This window comes from Emydura macquarii, unplaced genomic scaffold, assembly GCF_026122565.2.
Source record: "Emydura macquarii macquarii isolate MOO-44397 ecotype Brisbane River unplaced genomic scaffold, CSIRO-AGI_Emac_v2 contig_2948, whole genome shotgun sequence".
Taxonomy (NCBI): Eukaryota; Metazoa; Chordata; order Testudines; family Chelidae; genus Emydura; species Emydura macquarii.
Genome location: NW_027133085.1, coordinates 2342691 through 2360712, shown reverse-complemented (window position 1 = coordinate 2360712; position 18022 = coordinate 2342691).

Here is an 18022-nt window from a genome sequence, read left to right as displayed (position 1 = left end):
TGCCAAAATTCTGTAGTGTAGACAAAGATTCAGGCCCCTGTCCCCTTACATTGAGGGTCAACGATAAGCAAATATCACACCCTCCCTCCCCTGGCCTTCCTGCCTCCCACTGACCTTGTCAATGCTTTAACAGATGGCTGGATTGCCATTGTAGGGTTTTATTTGGAATAACCTTACTAACCAGTGTTACTATTTAAATTGCACCGGTATCTTTTAAATTCACATGTCCCTGTCATAAACAGGGTTGGGGAAAGATGAATTCACCCTTTTAAAAGAGTCCTTGTTCAGGTGGTGACAATTCGCATGCCAGGTCAAGATTTACATTTTCAATATACATTAACAGAAAGGGCTAGACACTTAGTTTTTAAAAAATGAAATCTTAGACTATGAAGAATCTGGAAATGCTATTTTAGGAAAAGAATCTACTCTACTCTGTGCTAACACATATATATTTATCAAGTTTTTTCACTTCAGTCCAGAAGTAGGCAAGCCATGGAAAAAACAGGAATATTTCTGAAGAACAGTGAGAGGATATTTGTTTAAATGTGAAATGTATTCCTCTCTTTTCAAAACAAAATGCTCATGCAGTATTATTAAGAACATAAGAACAGCCACATTGGGTCAGACCAATGGGCCATCTAGCCCAGTAGTCTGTCTTCCAACTGTCCAGTGCCAGATGCTTCAAAGGGAATGAACAGAACAGGGCAATTACCAAGGGATCCATCCCCTGTCATCCAGTCCCAACTTCTAGCAGTCAGAGGCTATGGGATAACAAGAGCATGGGGTTGCATCCCTGACTATCTTGGCTAATAGCTATTAATGGACCTATACTCCAGGAACTTATCTAATTCTTTTTTTAACCCATTTTGGCCTTCATATCTCCTGACAAGAGGGTCCACAGGTTGACTGTGCGTTGTGAAGAAGTACTTCCTTATGTTTGTTTTAAACCTGCTGTCTATTAATTTCATTGGGTGACACTTGGTTCTTGTGTTATGTGAAGGAGTAAATCCTTATTCACTTTCTCCACATCACTCATGATTTTATAGACCACTATCATATCCCCTTTAGTTATCTCTTTTCTAACTGGGAACAGTCCCAGTCCTAATGTCTTCTCATATGGAAGTAGCTCCAGACCCCAAATCATTTTTGTTGCCCTTCTTTGTACTTTGTCCAATTCTGATATACCTTTTCTGAGATGGGGCGACCAGAATTGCACTCAATATTCAAAGTGTGGGCATGCCATGGATTTATATAGTGGCATTATGATATTTTCTGTGTTAGGCCATGTCTACACTTATAAGCTTACAGCAGCACACCTGTACTGATATAGCTGTGCCACTATAAGAGCCCTTGTGTAGCCGCATTATGCCGATGGCAGAGAACTCTCCAGTCAACATAATAAGACCAGCTCAACAAGTGACAGTAGCTATATCAGCGAAAGAGCGTCTCCTGCCAACATAGCGCTGTGCACATGAGCACTTATGCCAGCAAAACTTATGTTGCTCAGGGGGTGTTTTTTCACACCCTGAGTGATAAAAGTTTTGCTGACATAAATGCTAGAGTAAACATGGCCCTAGTATCTACCCCTTTCCTGAAGGTTCCTAACATTGTTAGCTTTTTCAACTGCTGTTGCACATTGAGCAAATGTTTTCAGATATCCACAATGACTCCAAGATCTCTTTCTTGAGTGATAACAGCTAATTTAGATCCTATACATTTTATGTATGGTTGAGATTTCAGTTTAGAAAAAAAAGAGAGTATTATTGAATTTTCTGTTTTTGTAGCCTCTCTAATCTCCCTTAGCAATTTACATTCCCCGTCACCATCCTGGTCAGGTGGCCAGTATTATGCTCCTGCTGCTGCTATACTCCTATTATTCAAGCACAGAATTTCTATCCATTAGAAATTCTATGGTACAGTTTGATTCATTTAAGATTTTTACTGTATTTGACTCCGTGCTTTCTTTCACACAGTGCCACGCCCCAACCAGCATGACCTACTCTGTCATTCCTATATATTTTGTACCCTGTATTACCAAGTCCTATTGATTATCATCATTCCACCAAGTTTCTGTGCGGCCTTTTATATCAATATCCTCATTTAATACCAGGCATTCAAGTTCACCCATCTTAGTATTTAGACTTCCAGTATTTGCATATAAGTACTTATAAAATTTGTCAAAATTTAGTTGGCTACCTTCATGTGATGTAATTGAATGGGACTCTTCCCATTTGACTGTTTCTCTTCAATTCCCACCTGTCCTTTATCAGCTTCTATCCTCTCCTCTTTACTAGAATATAGTGCATCCATTCTAATAAATCCTCCCCTAAGAGATGACTCTGCCTGAACCGTGTGGTCCTCGGCACCTGTTGGCTTTCCCCCAGCCCTTAGTTTAAAAACTCTTTTACATGCCAGCAATCTGGTTCTATTTTGTTTTAGATGGATCCCATTATTGGACCCCACAGTAGATTGCTCAAAGTCAAATTCAGACATGGAGAAATACTGATGGTTGTGGGATATGCACATTATGAAAGTGTTGCCAATTTACTTCATATTGGCAACAAATCTGTCTTATTCTCAGAAGTTTTTAACACCCAAATAGTCCATTCTGCTGAAATACTCATGTTGTGTAATATAGATAATATTTCTAGCCCCAAATCACATTGCAGAAGATTTTTCTCTGCACTGATAATAGGTAAGCAAATTCTAATATTTTAACTCTGCCACCTTTGCACTTGCAATGAGTGGCTGACAGTATTATCCCTCTATTTGTATTATCCCTGTATTTGCATTATCCCTGTATTTGCAGTAAATAGTTTATCTGGGTCCTGATTCAAAACCCACTGAAGTCAATGGAAATAATTATTCAGTTTGTGCTGTGTGATTGATCACACACTCCAAGTCAAAAGATGTTGTGTCTCCTCCACGATTGGATGACCTTAGCTTTATAAATGGGAGGGATCTCTTTTCTCCTTAAGATTTATCCACAAACATTTGAAATTGTTTGACAAACCTATTGTTTCCACTTTTGACCAGAGTGGTTAACCAATAATCAGGGCCTAGAGGGTTGTTTCCTTTAGAAGAAATTAACAATGAAATCAGGTATTTCTTTGACAGTCTATATACATTCTTTGTAAATAAACAAAAGGTCCTGTTTCCCTGGGCACAGTAGGAATCAAATAGCAGGAGACAGTTTCTTTGCTCACAGTTCGAAGCTTCTTTCCAACAAGTACTCAACCAAAACCTTTCATCTTTTTCCTCAGGATCACACTACAAGTGCTTCTAGGGCTGTCTCTGGTGCTTCCTCCTGCCTTCCCTCTATGCTTCTGTGATGTTTTTGTTGATTATCTGCCATATATACACACACAGCTCCATCCCAAAATACCCAGCCTCCAGTAAAAACAAACGAGAGTCCTGTAGCACTTTAAAGACTAACAAATTTCTGCAGGCATAAGCTTTCATGGGCTGCAACCCACTTCATCAGATGCATGAAATAGAAATCAAATAGGAGTGTTTTAAGTCAGTTCCAAGGGAGACCTGTAATGGGTTTATGCAAGGCCCCCCTCTTCTCAGGTCCTCCACTCCCAAAAACCACTCGCAGACTTCAACTTCATGCTCCCATCAGTGCTCTTTATTTACAGGTTGTCACCTACCACCATCTCTCAATACACAATCCACCCTAACTGCCCTAGGGGTCTCATTGTTCCAGGGATGCTCACCCTTCTGCTTCTGTTGATTCTCCCTTTTCTGGCAGTTTGCCCCCCCCCACCTGCACTTCCTTCCTGTGAGCCTTTATAGTGGCTTGCTAACAAGCTCGGCAGTTGCTCCTCCTCAGCCCACTCCGTGCAGGCTTACTCAGCTTGTTCCAATTCCCCTCAATTAGGGCTCCAGTACTATTTGAGTACCAGGGCATGGGTGGGCACAAGCCCGCCCACCATTGAAAGCTCCTCCTCTAGCCTGAGGTGGGGAGCCACTGAACCTGGCCTCAACTAATTACGGGGGACAACAAATGAAAAAAAACAGGGACAGGCATGAAGGTCAAAGGACTAAATGGAGGGAACCTGATGGGGACACCGAGCAGAGAACCCCAGACTGTGCCCACTGCTCCTCCAAGGTAGCTAAGGAGTCAGTGGACACGGCCCAGAGGAATTCTGCCCGGATACATGAGCAGACGAAGGAATGGAAGGAGGCCCCACAGTCACAGAGCACTTCCTCAGCCAATCTCCTCTCTCTGGTGTTGTAGATGGCTGCCTTGGCCAAGACAAGGAGGAGGTTGACGAGGAGGTCCCGCGACTTTGTGGGGTCACGGATGGGGGTTAGGGCTCCAGTGGCAGGGGCTGACTCAGCCTGTTTTCTCCCCACACCATGTCACACACCCTTTCCACCCACATAGCTCAGATTCCCGACCAGCCCTGCATGGCCTGTGTTTTGGGGGATGGCTCCTATTGTTTCAGCTATCTAGTCCATTAAGGAATTTAAATGATTTTTTACATTTATCCTTAATGAAGGGCAGTGAAAACGCCCACCAGCTTCAATGAGATTTCACCCATCCTCCTGCATGACAGTGTCAATTATATCAACACCATTTCAAAGGGCCACAAGAGCACTTCCAGTGCGAATACTGTCACAAGTACTTACCTGTGGTAGCATTTGCAATCTCTCTATCTACTGCAGGTATCCATAAGGTCCCCATTTCTATAGCATCTGAATGTCTCACAATCTTTAATGGATTGATGTTCACAACACCACTGTGAGACAGGGAAGTGCTATTATCTCCATTTCAGACAGGCCCAGATTTACAAAGTATTTAGGCATTGTTCTGCTCAGCATTGCAAGGAGTGAGGTGCCTAGATACCTTGAGGATCTGAGGCTTAGGAGCCTATGTCCCATTGACATTCAGTGCGACTTTCCCTCTGACGTGCCTAAATCACTGTTGAAAATAAGACCCAGATGTCTAGGTCACTTGGATCCAGCTCCTCAAAGGTAGTTAGCCTTTGCTGCATTCAGCATTGCAACACCTAACCCCTAGGTGGCTTGCTGGCTAGTGGGATCCTCAGTCCTGAGCTAGGCCCACAGGCCCCCCATACAATGCACAAGGAGTGTTAGGAGCCTAAAAAAGAGAGCCACAGAAGCCAGCGAGCTGAGTGGGGAGCTGCATATGCTAGCTAGGAGTGGAATGCCAAGGAGAAGTGATGGGAAAAGAGGAGGGCTTAGGTACCTAAGCAGCTGAGCTGGTTGGCCTGGCTGGTTGGCCAGAGTTAGGTGCCTTCCTCCACTTGGGATTCTCAGTGGTGAACCTTCTTCTGGAAGCAGGCACCTAAGCCAGGTCAGACACACAGTCAGCTCATGTTCTGGCAGCCAAAGCCATCGGTCTTCCTCTGTCTCCTGCTCTCAATCAATACCTCTCTTACACTTGCCTTACATTTCCCTGTGCCCCCAGCTATTTTTTGTGCAGGTGCTGTGCTGCCTCTCCCCTTATTGTGGTCTGCATCTGGCCCTCCTGCTGTGGAGTCTGACAAGTATCAAGTCATAGGTATGCTCAGAGCACGCCTACAGGATTGGGCCCTACTGACAAGCTACGCATTCCCCCACCTAGTTGAAAATCCCACTTCAGGGCCTGTGGGCTTTAGATTGACCTGTGGCTCAAGTAGGGTGGCATCTGGGCTCAGGCTCCTTTGCAAGCACTAACCGGCAGAAACTCAGAAACCTAGGAGATTTAGACACCTGCGGGGTTAGGAAGCAGCTGAGTGGCAGTTTTGAGCATGTCAGTGGTGCCTAAATGAAGGACTTTGGTGTCTAATGAGGCAGAGAGGCACCTAAAAGCCTTTGAGGATCTGGGTATTTGGCCTTGCAACACTGAGTAGAGCAGTGCCTAAATACATCTACAAATCTGGACCAGAGAGACTAAGGGTACAGTAGAACCTCAGAGTTACGAACACCAGAGTTATGAACTGACAGGTCAACCACACACCTGATTTGGAACCGAAGTATGCAATCAGGCAGCAACAGAGACAAAAAAAATAAATAAAAGGAAATCCAGTACTGTTAGGCCTGAGGCAATTTTCAGCTAGCAAACTGCAGGCCGAAACGCACATAACTAACAGGCAGGCACACCAAAGCCTCAAGGACAATGGCGAATGTAAATACCTGATAACTCGGAAGGCCAGATATCCACTCAGTGATTCTGTCTCACAATGAGGACAGCACATTCCTTACAAGCCCTCTAGCACATAGCCTCCTATTTGTAAGGACCCTTCTCCTCCACCCAACCCTGACCCCCACCCCAATTGTAGTCATGGATTCTTTGATGTAATTAGAGTATCTCAGTACGTATGTTCTGTAGCTGTCACTATCATGTCTGTTCTTTCTGGGTGGAACAATGTCTGTATCCATAAGTGAATAGATAGAAGAAACTTAAATGGATTGCTTAATTGATAAAAAAGTATATATAAGTGACTATTGTAATACCATGAATTTGAAGCTGTTTGTCAGTCTTCCTGGTGCCGTGTCTAAACCTCGTCAGTATTATCTGTGCTGCCTGATTCTTGGGGAAAGAATCCTCATGCTCTACAGTACAGTGCTGTGTTAAATGTAAACTACTAAAAAATAAAGGGAAAGGAGCATTTTTCTTCTGCACAGGAAAGTTTCAAAGCTGTATTAAGTCAATGTTCAGTTGTGAACTTTTGAAAGAACAGCCAGAGCTTTTTGTTCAGACTTATGAACATTTCAGAGTTACGAACAACCTCCATTCCCGAGGTGTTCGTAACTCTGAGGTTCTACTGTATTTAGATGCCTAAAGATGTAAATAGACATCTTGCAAATTTTCAAAAGTACCTGGGCATATCGCTCAATTTAAATGATTGCTAAGCACTGCTAAGCCTGCTGTATATGAGTACTAACACCCTGCACCTTCGCTAGAGAGTCAGACTTCCCTTTCAACTTCCTATTGTTTGTTACGTTGTGCCATATCCTTGAGTTACTCATCCAGTGTCTGTGAACCAATGAACTCTGGTTTTAAAGCTTGATATATATGAAAATCATTATGTAATGTTCACAATTAGCATATTTGGCAGTGGGATTACAGTCAATAAGCAATTTTGAATACATTTGAATAGCAGCAAGGAGCTCAGCACTGTAACAAGTAAGTAATACTCTACCTAGTAATTCAGTTTCTTCACCGCTTATATTTACTTCCACCACATTTCTTGCAGAGGAAGCTTTATGATGTCTTGGGGGAGAGCTACAACCAATTAGCGGCATATATACTTAATCTTCTGGCTTCATGAGCTTGCCCTCTAGGTTCCTGAAGGATTTATTATCATAATATCTTGTCTCACTCCTGTCTTTGCCCCTGTTCCCGCAGATTCCAGGAACTGATTATTACATCTTTTTCTTTCAAATATTCTGGCTATAAGCATGCATATCACTTAAGGCTGGAAGTTAGTTAAGAGATTTTCACATGTGGGAAGATTATAAACCAGAGACCAAATGGAACTTTTAATCAGCAGATGATATAGTTTTACCAACGTCCTCAGCCTGTGCCTATCCCCACTGTGACCCTTGCCTTCCTCGCTATCTAAGGAGAGCCCCCACAGTCAGTCCCTGACCCCAGGTGTTTCAGGAGCACCCCACCTCCAGGACCATTTGCAAGCACTTCCCCACACTGATTCTCTGCCATGCCCCCAACTCTGTCCTGCTGCAGCTGCCCAAGGAGTGGCGTGAGCCCTGCACCGGGGTTCCTCGGATCATCAGGGACACCAGGCAAGAAGCGGACGCTTCACTGCTCCCGGACCTGCTCGACTTCCGGCTTCAAAGTGCAGGACGCTCGTCTGGTCCTGTACAGACAGCTGGTGACCCGTGCAGCCCCTCAGCACCCAGCACCAGGCCCCAGAAAGGTCGGGCACAAGCCAGGCTCTGGATGTCTTTGGTGGGAGGGTCTTGGGACCTGTCTCCTGAGGCCTCCTTGCCCGCCGCTTGCGTCTCTTGGAGAAGGGGGCCGAGTGGAAGCGGGGCTGGGGGCGGAGCATGGGTGGGGCCTCAGTGGGAGGGGTAGAGTAGGGGGAGGGACCACGGTCCGAGCTGGTGCCTCCCCATGCAGCCTCCCTAAAGGCAGGAGTCATGTGCTGCTCATGATACTTTGGCAAATAAAAGTTTTCGTTTTCAGGGACGAACAATGGTCTTGTGATTAAGACACAGTCTGGGTGTTAAGGCCCACATCCTCAAATGTATTTAGGTACCTATCTGCCTGTTTAGGCACTTAAGTCCACCATTTAGGCACTACTGACATTTTCAAAACCACTGTTCAGGTGCCACCTAATCCCATAGACACTTAAGTCCTTTAGGCACCTACGTTTCTGCCAATTGACATTCACAAAGGCGCCAGAACAGTGACGTGGCCCCATGGCTTATGATCGGCTTGGAGCCCTGCCCCAACCCAAAGACCTGCAAGCCCTGAAGTGGGATTCTCAAAGGGGAGTGGGGAGGAGGAGAAGAATGCTTATCTTGCCAGGGGGCCTAATCCTGTTGCCATGTTCTGATCATGCCTATGACCTGATACCAGTCAGACCCCGCAGCAGGAGACTGGATGCAAGCCACTGATAGGTGCGAGAGGGCAGTACAGCACCCACATAAAAGACTGTCATGGGCAGAGGGAAACGTAGGGTAAAGCATGAGAGAGGTATTGAAAATGATCTATTGACAGAGAAAGAAAGTGCATGGAACAGTCTCAGCTGCTAGAGCACAGGCTAACTAAACTGACCTGGTTTAGGTGCCTAAGTGCAAGAAAGGGTTCATGGCTGAGGACACTGAGCAGATGGAGTTACTAGCTCTGGCCTGTCAGTCAGGTGCATTATGTGCAAGCTTGTGACTAGGGATCTAATGCAAAAAGTATCAAGAATAAAGCTTGAGGTGTCTTGAAAAAACAGAGGTGTCTACATCTGTTTGAGTTTGACAATAGTCTAAAAGTAGCTGCTAAACTATTGTATCCTAAATGTACATTTTTTTCTGCTTTTCAGGTCTGAATCATTATAAAGTATCCACTTTCATTCATGTGTAGTGTTAGTCTTGCTGATGACATGTGATAAGACCGGAAATAAAAACCACTAAGCACTATTTGTATCACACCAGCCCAAGAAGGTACCCTTTTAATCTTTTAGCTCAGGCATAGTGTCATATTCACATTTTTAACACCTATGATTAGTATTTTGTCATTTTGGATGACTTTTCTAGTATGTTTTCATAACAATCTTCCTACCTTCTCCCACTATATCTGCATCTTTAAAAGTACACAGTTTCATAACTAACGAAACACATGCCATCTAGGATTCTGAAAAAAGAATGAAAATGTATTTTTGGACTTCTCAGAACAGCTTTCTGTTTCAAATGAAGTCGGTCTACAAGTGTCTAGGAATATATACCTCAGCTGCATATTGCCTATATCTATCTTATCTTGGGTGAAGTGAAAAATGTAATTATTTGAAAAAATGCAAATTACTGCCAACTCTGTTAGCAATGAGAGAGTTGTGTTATCTTCTAACATAAATTGTCACCGAACTGAAAGAAAGAGACTTTGGAAGCTGATCTGATTACTGTCAGTGTGAGTGCTCAAACTCAACTGTTGGCGAGTGTCCAGTACCAATCATTGAATAATCATCACCTCATCATTCAGCCTTCTCAACTGACATGCAAAACAACATCCAAATATTCATTGCACATCTGTGCCGGACAGATTACGCATTAGCAATTCAAATCAATTCAACGTACAGGCAGTTTCTGCAAAGGCGTCTGTTTGGGTGAGATGCCTTGTTGTCTAGGATGGATAATAAGGCAACTCTGTCTAATCTTGGAGAACAATCAACCCATCTTGAGGAGGTGACTGACTACGTATGCTCTTGCCCTGACAGCACTAGAACAATGGCCCCATAACGCACTTGACTCAGCTGGTAATAAAATCTACTTTTGATTAGCAGCCATGGCTTGTGTCAATCACTGTATGATGCACCATTGTCCTCTGCGCCTGAACACAGTTTATTTACAGAGAAACAAAGGCTTTTTGGATATGGCTGCTGCCCAGAGATTGCAAAATAGATTGAGCTGTCAGCCCCACACACTAGATGAAGATTAATGAGTTGTGCAGACAATAAATATGAAGCAATGACCATAAATATGCTAATAGGTATTATCCATATACACTATAATTGCTACAAAAATTAAAAGGTAGTGTGAAGGAAATAGGTCAGAAGGTGACAGATAGATAATCTTGGATGCTGGAGATCTTTGGTTCAGTTAGATTCTCTACAGGTTTATTTTCTCCAATTAAACCCCTCAAAAGACTAATTGTTTAAAAGCTGTTTGAATAATCTCTTTTTAAATAGAGGTTTATGGGGAAAATGTTTATGAAAAAGTGACTTCAATGAAAGTGTTATTAGAATGAAAAAGGTGACTATCAAAAGCAGGGTATGCAGAGATTAATATTTGCGATCAGCTGCCAAGCTTCATTATGAGCAAAATATACCTAAGTGGCACATCAATCAGGACTTCAAGGAAAACATACTAAAAAGATACAATATATTTCCACACACACACAAGTGACTCAGATCATTCCCTAGGGAAATATACAAAAATCACATGTACATCTGTTTCCTTTGCTATTACATTTGTAAAGAAACCAAAGATGGAAAGGATGCCTCTGGGTCAAATTTTCAAAGTGGTTTCAACCATGCCTATGATTTTGCAGTCTCCATAAAACAGAATGCACTTTTGACCGCACATATTTTTAGACATCAAAGAACTTGGTTTTCCATACGACAGTCAAATAGTTAAATGTCCAACTATTCGGTTTACAGGTATAAAAGTTCCAGTGCCTGAAACTGCACACGTAAAAATGTAGTTGCATACATTGTGAGGCTATTGCTGAAAATTTGGCCCATAAAATTTAAAGATCCCAAACCCTTTGTTTCAATCTGAGAATCTAAGAGCTTTTTCAGTATATTTGCTTTGGAAATACAGGGTCTCCACAATGCAATTGATCAAATACATTTTTAAGTTAAACTCTTTGACTATTGTATTTTCACAGGTTGAGAAATAGGACATGACAAGATGAGTTATCACTGTGTAGAGAAGCATAAGATGTACTGAAAGCAGGGGTCAATTTGGAAAAAAAGTGAAGCTGAACTCTTCAAAGTCCTGCCCGCAAACAAAACTCCACCCACTTGAGATGACAAAATGAGATGCCATTCACAGGAATTTTTACAGATGTTTAAATACAATCATATGCACTCTTCTGGTATCCATCGAATGGCTCCCCCCTCAGTGGGGCTCAGATGTGTCTCTGGGCTCTTTCAGGCTCCTTAAATTGGCTCAGGTCATATGTCCCCTCCCCTATGCTCTTCTTCCTTCTGGCTTGTTGGCTCCAGTGGTCAGACTGGGAAAAAATAAATAAGTAGGAATATTCTCCTAAGAACCAGCCACTTGTGGGGGCCCAAAAACAAAACTGTTGCATAAAACCAAACAGTTCCCTGCCCCAAGCAGGCTGCAGCCCCCAGAGACCTTTCCCCTTTGCCTCTCTGTCCTGAAAGGAGGACCCCCTACAATCCTCTGCAGGGTCATATGACAAACAGGTAGCCCTTCCCCCTTTCCTGGCTGTTTCACCCAGTCACAATTGAAAGCTTGCTTTAAAATAAAATAATAATAATAATAATAAGAAACTGAAAGCTCAGATTCTGAAGCACAAGATGGCAGCCTCAAGAAAATAGTCATGGTTCTCCACGCTGCCACAAGCTGGCCCAATTTGAACCCTGGCTGAGAGATATGCAGGGAAAATAAGCATTTTGAATCTAGCTTTCATATCCTGGCTCTGAAAGAGTATTATCCAGCTCCAAGTAACTCATCAAAATTCTGACAGGAGAAGGAAAATCAAAAGATTAATTAAACTTGTGCCATGTGTAATCATTTCTATTTGTGCACGTCAGAGACCAAGAGCCTAGCAGGGTTCCAGCAGGACTCAGTTTTTATCTGTATAACAAGAGTATCCACACAGTAAATATTATAAGTAATCAAGGATTTTTAAAGGGATGTAAACTTTCATGATTCATGGCTTTAACCCCCAATAACTAGAGTTGGCTAGTAAGAAGTTTTCCCGGAAGGCAGATTATCCTATAACTGGCTAATGTAGGGTTTCTAGCACCTTCCTTGGAAACAGATGGTCCTGGCCATCACCTATGATATGACGCTGGACTAGATAGACCACTGGCCTGATCCAGTGTGGCATTTCCTGTGTTCCTTAACTGTTTTGACTTCAGTGGAGCTTACATCTTCTTACACCAATTTACTCTTAGGGTATGTGTACGTCTACACTGCAATTGCAGGGCGTGATGGCAGCTCAAGTGGACACAACAAGCCAGCTTTAATCCAGCGGAGCAGTGAAGCTGCATCAATGTACGCTCCAGCCTGGGCTGTACAAATGTGCCACCCAGAGCATTTAAGCAGACTTTGAAACAATATACAGCATAAAAACATTGCCAATACAATTTTACCGAAGTATAAAATGGAATGTAGGAACACATGCAGAATCCCCACTAACATTTTGCAAATCAGATTAATCTATTTGTTTCTATATATGAACAAGCAAATCGTGAAGGAAGTGACATCTCTTCTTAGGCCCATTTCTGCCCTCAGCTACATGGTTGTAACTCCCATTGTCTTTAATGGAGAGATTTCGGTGTAAGTGAGGGCAGAATTTGGCCAATAAAGTTTAGGACTGTCAGCCAAGCAAGAAAGATCAGAAAAACATACAAAACACACACATGCATGCACACAGACCGCCAACATTCATTCCGTCCTCTTTCCCAGAACAATTACACATATATTCAAGCCAATTTGTATGCTGTTTTATAGATAAACTCCCTTAAGCATATATTCAGACTAGTTTCATATTATTTTATAAATAAAGTCACCCACTGTCCAACACACACATTCATACTTATTTTTCAGCATTATTTTATACAAAACACACACACAAAGGCTAATTTAAAGAAACTGTAACAGTGTAAAATTGATTAATACACACGCACAATTAAAAACACAGGCCTAGTTTAAACTATTCTATATAAAAGAGTTGATAACACAGTTTACTTCTCTTTCTATGAACTGTGCCCTTTTTGTTAAGGTAAATCTATAACTCTCAGAATTTAAAGTATGAAATGCAGATTAGTTAAAATGATTAAACTTGGATGTAATAAATAAAAACAGCAAAGAAGTATTAGGGAAATATATATTTTAGTATTTGAGAGGTAGTAGATACAAACACAATGTTTTTCTTAAGATTCAGTGTATATTAAATGCTTTAGCAATAAATATTTTGCATTAACAACTTATTGGCACATTTAGCAAAATACAAAAAAAGAAATTAAAAACCATGAAACACTTACGTGTGCATGCGCACGCACATACACTAACAGACTTTCAAAGGTAACGTGAAAAACAGGGCATGAGGATAAGAAAGCTGCTCTGGGTTTTTAGGAAACTGTAACAAAAGTTTGATATCATTTTTAGTGAAACAGTTTTGTAGCCAGTCTTTATCAGTTGTCATTGCTTTAACATGAGTAAATGCATAAACTATCCTCAGCCTCATTAGGCATTATATTTCCACTCCTGTTTTTCCGATTTTTCTACTATCTGTTTCACAGGGATCAGAAATAGTAACTAAATAACCTTTCTCAAAGGCATCATGAGGAATGAGTATATATACTGTGGGAAAACTGCAAGACTGGTCATTTCTGACTGGGATGAAAAACACTGTAACATAAACTTGGTCTACACTGCGAAGGTAGGTCGACAGAATGAGGCTTCCATCGACCACATAATGTATGTGTCTTCACTGGCTGGTCAGGTCTGTCAACTTAAATCGCGGGAAAGTTTGACGAAATAAAACCTCCGCAAGTGGCGTAGTGCTGAAATCGAATTGTTTGGGTTGAATGAGCAGCAGTGTAGGTGGAGCACAGCGTAATTCGTTGTAATTGGCCTCTGTGAGTTATCCCACAGTTCTCTGCTGTGACCGCTCTGCACGGTCACATTCTGCTGCACTGCAGCCACGTACACAGGAAACAGCCCCTGCCCTCAAACCCCGGGAAATTTTGAATTCCCATTTCCTGTTTTGTCAGCGTGGAGAGAGCTTGCCAGTAGAACTGATCATGGTGACTGCACGCCCCAAACGTGCTCCAGCCTGGAGTCGATCAGAGGTCTTGGATCTCATCGATCTGTGGGGCGAAGAGTCTGTTCTGGCTCAGCTCCGAGCCAGCAAAAGGAATTTAAATGTTTACGAAAAGATATTGTACGACATGTTGGAAAGGGCGCACAGGAGGTACGCACAGCAGTGCTGTGTTAAAATCAAAGAGCAGGCGTATCAGAAAACTCAAGAGGTGAACAGTCGTTCTGGCTCATCACCAAAGACATGCCATTTTTATAAGGAGCTGCATGCAATTCTTGGTGGTGACCCCACCACTGTACTACCACGCAGCATAGGTACCTCAGGGGAATCCAGGATGAACAAGGAGGAGGAGGAAAACAGGAACCAGATGACTGGGGAATCCCTTTTCCCTGAAAGCCAGGAGCTGTTTCTAACCCCAGAACAACCCTGCCAAACACAGGACACCGTGAGTGACCAAGATGCTGAGAAAGGCACATCTGGTGACTATATATTGCAAATCTTATTTCTGTGTCTATTTCCCCAGTCCAGCTTCTTGTCACAGCAGGAAAAAAAAATGAGTGTGATGGTGGGGATGGGCTTCCTCATTGTTAGTTCACCCGGAAAAGAATGTTTATGTGCACAGGGACGCACCAAGAATCCTCCATGGATATCTCCAGGAAAAACTAGGTTACTTACCAGTAACTGATGTTCTTTGAGATGTGTTGCTTATGTTCATTCCATTATAGGTGAGTGTACGCCACCGTGCATGGTTCCCAGAACTTTTTTCCCCTTAGCAGATCCCATAGGGCCAGCTCTGGTGCCCCCTGGAGTCCCGCGCGCATGCCGTGGTATATGAGGCACTGCTGGCCCTACACCTCCTCAGTCCCTTCTTTCTGCCAACTCCTGCAGCGGGGACGGAGGATGGGTTGTGGAATGGATATGAGCAACACATCTCGAAGAACATCAGTTACTGGTAAGTAACCTAGTTTTCTTCTTCAAGTGATTGCTCATGTCCTTTCCATTATAGGTGACTAACAAGCAATACCTTGGAGGTGGGTAGGAGTTACCGGTGAGCTGCCCTCAGCACGGCTCTGCCGAATCTCATGTCCTCTGTTGCCTGCTGGGCGATGGCGCTTGAGCTCTGGTTGTGCGCTGTGATGGTTCCTGGTTCCTTGCCTGCTGGTTGCAGAACTTGCTGCATGATGTAACCCACGAGGAGATGCCATCTCCTGTCCTCCTCTGAACCGTGCGGTTTGGGAAATATGGGGAGAAGATTATCTTAGTTACCATAAAATTGGGAAACCACCTTGGGCAGGAAGGCTGGATGTGTCCTCAACTGCACCTTATCCTTATAGAATACTGTATAAGGGGGCTCTGAGGCAAGGCCTTGAGCTCGGAGACTCTCCTAGCCGAGGTAATGGCCACCAGGAAGGCTACCTTCCCTGAAGGCATGAGCAGGGGGCATGAAGCCATGAGGTTCAAAGAGGGGCCCCGTGCGTCTCGAGAGGACCCAACTGAGATCCCAGGGAGGCCCCGGGTCACAGACCTGTGGGTAAGCCTCTCCACCCCCTTAAGGGACCTGACCAACATGGGGTGGGAGAACAACGGTCTCCCCTCTAGCTACTGATGGAAGGCCAAAATGGCCACCAGGTGAACCTTCAGAGAGGCCAGCGCTAGACCCTGGAGCTTTAGCTGGAGCAGGTACTCCAGGGTCACCTGTTAAGGCGATAGGCTAGACAGACTGCCCCAGACTCCATCTAAGAGGTAAACCATTTCCACTTAGCCCAATACATGCCTGTGTAGAAGGTTTCCTGCTGCAAAGCAGGAGTTGTCTCCCTCCATCAGCCACAGGGCCTCCAGGCAGTGAGGTGCAGGGGGTCCAGGTCCAGGTGCAACAGTTCATGAGGAACATGTCGGAAATCGACCCAGTCACGTGACCCCAGAGCAAACAGAATCTTGGACACCTCGCGTTCCAGGCCAATGAAAATTGGTCCAATTGGGGAACGCCCCCCTTCTGGAAGATCATCACCACCACCTCCGGGTGCAACTGCCCGTCGTGGCGGGGTAGGAATGACTTGCTGAGGCTATCCGCCTCTTCATTCCTCACTCCCTGAGTTGACGCTGATGCAGGCTCCCCATCCTACATCGAGAGTGTCAGAAATTAGGATGACCGACAGGACCAGTTCATCAAACGGAACACCTTTCATCATTGCCTGGGGAGTCCGCCACCAGTCTAGGAAGGATAGGACAGGCAGGGAACTGTGACCACCCAGTCCAATGGGTGTCTGCTCGACACATTAGTGGGAGCCAGCCACCGTGAGATGGAGAAACGCATGTGTCTGGGGAGGATAGACACCTGAAGTGAGCTGATTAACTGTTGTCCAACCCCCCCCCGGGGGGCCCCTGTTGGGGGGCTGAGGATGAGCTGGGGGGTTGATTTCTATTTCTGAACCCCTTATTACTGTCCCTATTTCTATAGGGTTGAAAGGGCCTAGATGGAGGCCTTGGCTGCTGCTGCGCCTGGGGCCAGAACTGCCGCCTGGAAGCCTGGGTCATGTACAGGCCCAGGGAGCGAAGCGTGGCTATGGAGTCCTTCAGACTGTGCAGCTTTGCATTGGTCTGATCAGAGAATAGAGCCGACCCATCAAAGGGGAGGTCCTGAATCGATTGCTGCACCTCCTGGGATAGGCCCGAGGATTGCAGCCACGAGCACCTCCCCATGGCAATGTTGGAGGCTTTGGCCCTACCCGCCAAGTCAGCAGCATCACTGGACATCTGGAGCACTGCCCTAACCACCATGATTCCTTCATCCAGGATGATGGTGAAGTCTGTAGCCTGGTCCTGTGGCAGGGCTTCAGCAAACCACCTGAGGGAGTCCCACAAATTAAAATTGTATCTACCCAGGAGGGCCTGATGATTGGCAATCCTGAACTGCAGGGCTGCCGTTGAATAAATTTTTCTCCCAAACAAATCCAGCTTCTTGCTGTCCTTGTTCTTGGGAGTGGAACCTGGCTGGCCTTGCCTGTCCCTCTGGTTGACTGCATCTACCACCAGGGTTCCCGGGGCAAGGTGAATAAACAAATACTCGAACCCTTCGTCCGGGGCATAATACTTTTTCTCGACTACCTTCGACTTAGGGGCAACTGAGGAAGGGGTTTGCACAGGGCCTTTACAATTTGAGGATCCTGTCATGGACTGGTAGGGCCACCCTCGCTGGGGCAGCCGCCACCAGCACATTGAAGAGGGTATCATCGGCCTCCTCTAACTCTTTAACCTCCAGCCACCCTCTTGAGCAGCTCCTGGTGTGCCCTGAAATCCTCCAGTAGCACCATATGGACCTGGAAGACTGCCTCGTCCGGTGAGGAGGAAGAGGACTGCAGAGGCGTGTCCTGCGGATGTTCCCTCACCTGACTAAGGGATGCACCCGTAGAGGGTCCCTCCATGGGGTCCAACTCCTCGTCCGAGGAGTGGTGTCTATGGGCCCTCTCCTGATCTAGAGGCATGGACCGAACCCCCACTGACAGGATGGATTGTGGCCCTTGTCCTGTTTGGATGCCCCATGGGGCCCAATAAGGCCATTGCTGTGGCCATTGCTGCGGCCATTGAACCTGGGGCCAAGCTGGGGCTGACTGCCTCCGAGCTGGAGGATGATGAGGACTGCCTCCGTCGCCGCAAACGGTGCCGGTGAGGAGAGGTGCACGCTGAGGAGCTCGAGGTACTGGAGAGTCATTTTTGCACTGAGGACTTGCGGTACCGCTTACCCTTTGGTGACCGAGACTGGCACCACTCCGAACTCCGTGGTGCTGAGCCTGACTCTGGCAACCGGGTTCCACGTCG